Here is a 5,865-nt window from a genome sequence, read left to right as displayed (position 1 = left end):
TTAAGTTTCTTTTCTTATTGATAGGGTGGCTGTTGAAAACCCGAAGGATGTTGTGGTCTTTGATTTCCTTGACTGGCCCACGAGAAATTGGGATGGTTCCTCTAACCTGAATTATAAGTGTTACTATATGGGTTATTTTTGGGATCTAGAGTTATTGTTAACCATATATTGGACTTGTTCCTCCTCGATGCTAGGGTTGAAGGGTTGATACTCTGTGCATGCTCCTCCTCCATTCGTCTCGCACCTCATTACTAGATGTACCTGAGTAGAACCAAGTAAACCATCAATCTTTTTATTTAGAAGTTCTACCTGGTTTGACAGCATAGTAACCGAATCGACATTATAAACGCCTACATTTTTAGTTGGCTTAGTCCTCATGACTTGCCACTGATAGTTATTCAATGACATCTCTTCAATAAACTCATAAGCATTTTTAGGTGTTTTATTATTGATAGTTCCGCCAGTAGCTGCGTCAACCATTTGTCGAGTCGAAGATCCAGGCCATTATGGAATGTTTGAACCTGTAGCCAAAGTGGTAACCCATGGTGAGGACACCTTCTCAATAAGTCCTTGTATCTCTCCTATGCATCGTAAAGAGTTTCTAAATCCATCTGCACAAACGAAGAGATATCATTACGTAATTTGGCCGTTTTAGCCTGCGGAAAATATTTTAATAGAAATTTTTTGATCATTTGTTCACAAGTAGTAATTGGCCCTCGTGGTAATGAGTTCAACCACTGTTTAGCTTTGTTCTTTAATGAAAAAAGGGAATAATTGAAGACGAATGGCATCGTCAGAAACGCCATTAATTTTAAATGCATCGTAGAATTCCAGAAAATTTGCCAAGTGAGTGTTCGGATCCTCATCCTGCAAACCATCAAACTAAACAAATTGCTATATCATTTGAATAGTGTCAGGTTTTAGTTCAAAATTATTTGCAGCAATGGCAGGCCTAACTATACTTGACTTAGTTCCTATTAAAGTAGGTTTAGCATAATCATACATAGTATGAGGAGCAGGATTCTGATTTGCTAGTTCAACATGTATTGCAGGAGGTAGCTAATTGTCTTGGTTTTCAGCCATCGCTTCGGTTGGGGTTTGAGTATCATCCTCTTACTCGTTCTCTGTGTATCTTAAGTTTCGCCTTATTTCTCTCTGGTTTTTGCGAACTGTGCGATTGATTTCTTCGTCAAAAAGTAGCTGTCCTGACAGGTTTCTTCTAGTCATAAACTATAAAAACCTGCCAAGAGAAAGAAAAATTAAATTAGTAAATAATAATAAAATTAAAATTAAAATTAAATTGCAAGAAAAATAAATGGCTAAAGTAATAAAAATTGAGCGTTCCTAATATCTTAGTTCCCCAGTAGCGGCGCCAAAAACTTGATCACGATTTTCGTATGACAGGTTTTAAAAATTTATAAAGAATCGTTCTTGAAACTAACTATTATCATGATGTAGGCAAGTGTACCTATCGAACAGTGGTATAGTTTTAGCAAAACCGGGTTGTCGAACCCAAAGGAACTAAAAGTACTAGTAATGACTGTCTTTTTATTATCTAGCCTAAGAATAAGGGAGTTTTGTTTTAACTAACTAATTATCTAAACTAAGAATTCACAGAAAATAGAATTGGGTACTTTTGGAAAACGATTGAATTAAGACAATACCTAAGGAAAAATCCACCTAGACTTTACTTGTTATTCTGGCTCTGAATCGGACGATTTATTCATTTAACTTGTCCCGTAGAGATCCCTAAGTTATATTATTATCCCTATTTAGGACTAATAACGTCTAATCCCTAGATTGAACAATTGAGACTTTTCTCTAATTAACACCCTAGGTTTGCATTAACTCGATCTATGGATCCCTTTATTAGGTTTCACCCTAATCTGGTAAAGTCTTGTCACCCTATGTTTAGGCGCGCAATCAACTCTGCTTAATTATGACAAATGTACTCTTAGACAGGGTCTATTCCTCCTCTGAATAAGAGCTTATCTTGAATCAGTATCCTGGGATATCAAAACAAGAATTAAGAACACATAATTAAGAACAAGTTAAATATTTATCATACAATTCAGAAAATAATAACAAGATTCGTCTTAGGTTTCATTCCCCATAGGTATTTAGGGGATTTAGTTCATAACTAAAAAGGAAAACATCTTAGAAGAATAATGAATACATAAAGAAAACCCAAAACTTCTGAAGGGAAATTGTGGGGAGATCTTCAGTCTTGATGGTGACTCCAGCTTCTGAGATGTATCAATCGGCTTCCCTTGAGCAGTTCCCTGCTTCCTTCTCTCTGTGCCTCCTTCTCCTCTTTCTTTAGGACGTATTTATAGGCTTTAGAATGCCTAAAAACCTTCAAAATTAGCCTTTTCCGAATTGGACTCAACTTGGGCTCGGCAGGGACACGCCTGTGTGAGTCGTGCTTCGATTCTGCCAAATTGACATGGTCGTGTGGTCTGCCCATGTGAGGAAGTCCAGGCCGTGTTGAATTCGTACTTTGGCCCATTTTCTCCATTTTTGGCTCGTTTCTCATTCCTTTCGCTCTCCTATGCTCACCTAAATATAAAACATAAAATTAAGGCATTAGGAGCATCGAATTCACCAATTCTAAGGAAAAATCATCGATAAAATGCATTAAGCATGGGGTAAAAATATGTATAAATTACAGTTTATCAGGAAACGATAAAGTGCCCTTGATTGATAAATGTGTTTAAAGGCAGTTGGATTACATAAAATGCCCGGTTGAACGTAGTAATCACTAGGATATGATTGGCATGCCAATAGGGTTAATGCGTACTTGTACGGGATTTGCACTTTGGTGCCTCTGTTTGCACTTTATTGCCTCTGTTTATACTTTAATGCCTCTGTATACACTTTGGTGTCCCTATTCACACTACAGTGCCCCTGTTTGCACATTTGTGCCCTGTCAGCACTTCGGTGCTCTTGTTATGCATCTATGATGCCTCTAGTGTGGTGTAGTTACCCGATTATCTGAGTCAAGTTACTAGTTCATTAGGCTAAATGTTAATGGAATTTACAAAAACTATTTATATGGTTAAAGGCTAATGTATTGTCAAGATATTAGTAAATGTTAAATGTTCAATGAACTACATGATCATATGTGAGTATAATTATATTAATGATTAAACGGTTATAGATAGATATTTATACACATATATGAATGAGTTTGGATTGAATTATTATAGTACAGGAAACATGCAATGAACCATTTTCAGTGTTAATCCTATAAGTGTTTAAGTAAATGAATAATAGATCTGATTAATCTATTTATTTAGTTTCCATATTATTTAGTGAAAGTAAGTGATTACGGGATGATATGTTTATATGAAACTTTAAAATGAAAGATGAATTACAAAATGATTATATGTTAAATGTGTAAATGTTATGGTAAGAAGAAACATTTAAGTGAAATGGTTATATGAAATGCTTATGAGGAAAAATATATATATATTTATATGCAAGGCTATACCATTTATCCATGAGAGGTGTAGTGAATAGAAAATGAAAGTTAGTTAGCTTAAGATATAATGAAAATTATACTTAGTTGTTTATTCTAATATGTTCAGTAGTTAAGTTGCCTTTATATGAACTTACTAAGCATTATTTCTTATGTTAGTTGTTTTCTTTTCCTGTAGATCATCAGAAAGCTCAATTTGGTTGGAAGCTTATCGGAGACATATCACACTATCTAGCAATCAATTCGGTTGTTTTGAGTATTATGGCTTAGGTTTATAATGACATGTATAGCTCTTTTGTATTGATGGCTCATGAATGTATTAAATGGTTGAATTATTATGCTTATGTCTTGAAGTTTATGTTTATATGATGGACTTGTATGGCTTGATAAGTAAGGTCATCTTGACCACTTTTAGTGATTGAAAATCATGATCTTATGGTATGTTTTGAATGGTTGATTGGTGGTTAAATATGGTATATTTTAGTATCTACATGGACTAGGTTGGTAAGCATGAAATGTAGCTTATGGACATGTTTAGGTAATTGATGTGCATGGTCATGTGTTATGATAATACTGGTGATAGTACTAGAAAGAACATATGTTTTCTCCTTACTTATTAGTTAATTTTTCCCTATTTATTTATCTTTAGCATATATTTTAGCATTTTTAGTTCAGTAAATTGCATTTGATAACTCAGTGGACCTTAGCCTATTTATCCTTAATTTTATCATGTTTTGGTACCGATGTAGCTGCATAAGTATTTCCAGATTGCACCCAAAATTTTCGCTACACCTGATAGCTGTCTGGATAAGAATAAAAATGTGTAAACTATCCAGTCTGGTATAACCAACTTGTACGTACAGAGGTAGCATGATTCTAATGAAAAGACACCTGTGCAATTTGGAAGAATATAAATATTCATGTTAAAAGAAAAAAAAGGGGGGGGGGGAGCTTTTTAGTGGTATTATCTTCTTCAACCTATCTTTGGAAGCTTTTTGGCTATGGTGGCTTAAGTCTCCTACGAGTGAACCGACGTGAAAGGGACGCAGATCAGCTCCTGACGAGGAGCCCTGAGTGCGACACAAGAGGGAATAGAGAGATTCAAGTCGAGATTGTTTAGGAATAGTATTCTCCACTTTTTTCTTTTATATTTCTTTTCCAAACGATGGTGATTACTTTCTATTTCATGTTTGTACGAAAGTACACATGATTTATAGGTTAAATGTTATTTTATTCAATCTTGCTTCTACTGTTTAATCTTTGGGTTTGAATGTTTTTAGCATGGAAGTGTTATTGCGGTCACTGACACTGGAAAGTGTAGCGACAATTCAAGCTAACAAGCATGACAAAGCTTGAGGATTAGAGGAATTTAGTCCACTTGTTCTTAATAGTGTTCCATTTCCGTCATCGGAAGGTGTGGCTAATAATCATGTTTAAGTTTTAGATTAAATATAAAATTTAAGTGTAGTAAGATATTCATTTCAATTTAATACATCGACATTCATCTATCCTTTTATACCTTGTGAGCACTTAGTATTCTGTTGAATTTTCACGTTGGATATCCCAGTTTATCATTATCATATTTTATCTTATTGTTTTCAAGTTATTGTTTCGACAACTACTCTCACAATTTATCTTGTTTCTATCTATTTATTGCACTGACATTGATAGACAAAAGACACCACCTTCGTGGGATCGATATCCAACAGACTGATATCTATCTACTATACTTGCATCGACAGTGTACGCTTGTACATTATTGCTGTGACATTAAACAACTGATCAAGTTTTCGCATTGTTGCTAGGGATGGCATTTGTTTTATATTTATTTTTTTTGCTCTTTGCTTTTTATTATGTAATATGTAGTTGTCACTAACTTGTTTTCTTTTTGTCACTATTTTCATATTTTATTTTAGGTGTTTGATGACCCAAAGCAATTTGGAGTTTATTGCTGATTTTGATCCAGAAATTGAAAGAACCGTTCAGAGGAGACTTCAAGAACAAAGGAATATGGCTTTACCAAGAAACAATAAAGCCATACCCCAAGTGCAGCACCAAAATACTAATAACCTACCATTGCCGCAAGACGCTCAAATACAAAACAATACTATACGAGACTTTGTAGTACCTGTCTTGGATGACGTACAGCCGAGATTTGTTAGGCCAATAATCCAAGCTAGGAATTTTGAACTCAAGCCAGTAATGTTTCAAATGTTGAATTCTAATTGGCAATATGTCGAACTGCAACATGAAGATGCACGAGAACATCTTAAACCTTTTTTATTGATTTGTGCTTCCTTTAGTCAACAAGGCATTCCTGATGATGCTTTGAAGATGTAATTATTTCCTTATTCCTTGCAAGGAAGAGCTCGTACTTGGTTCCT

General features: G+C 34.7%; 1 non-coding gene across 1 annotated transcript; it reads left to right on the top strand.

The window, feature by feature from the left end:
- The first annotated feature begins 537 nt into the window (after window positions 1–537).
- Window positions 538–644, top strand: LOC128292360 (small nucleolar RNA R71). The gene has a single exon (XR_008282344.1). It is a non-coding gene; the product is annotated as a small nucleolar RNA R71 (small nucleolar RNA).
- Window positions 645–5,865: the final 5,221 nt, after the last annotated feature.

This window comes from Gossypium arboreum, chromosome 4 (genome assembly GCF_025698485.1).
Source record: "Gossypium arboreum isolate Shixiya-1 chromosome 4, ASM2569848v2, whole genome shotgun sequence".
Lineage (NCBI taxonomy): Eukaryota > Viridiplantae > Streptophyta > Magnoliopsida > Malvales > Malvaceae > Gossypium > Gossypium arboreum.
This window is presented reverse-complemented; position numbering and strand designations above follow the sequence as displayed.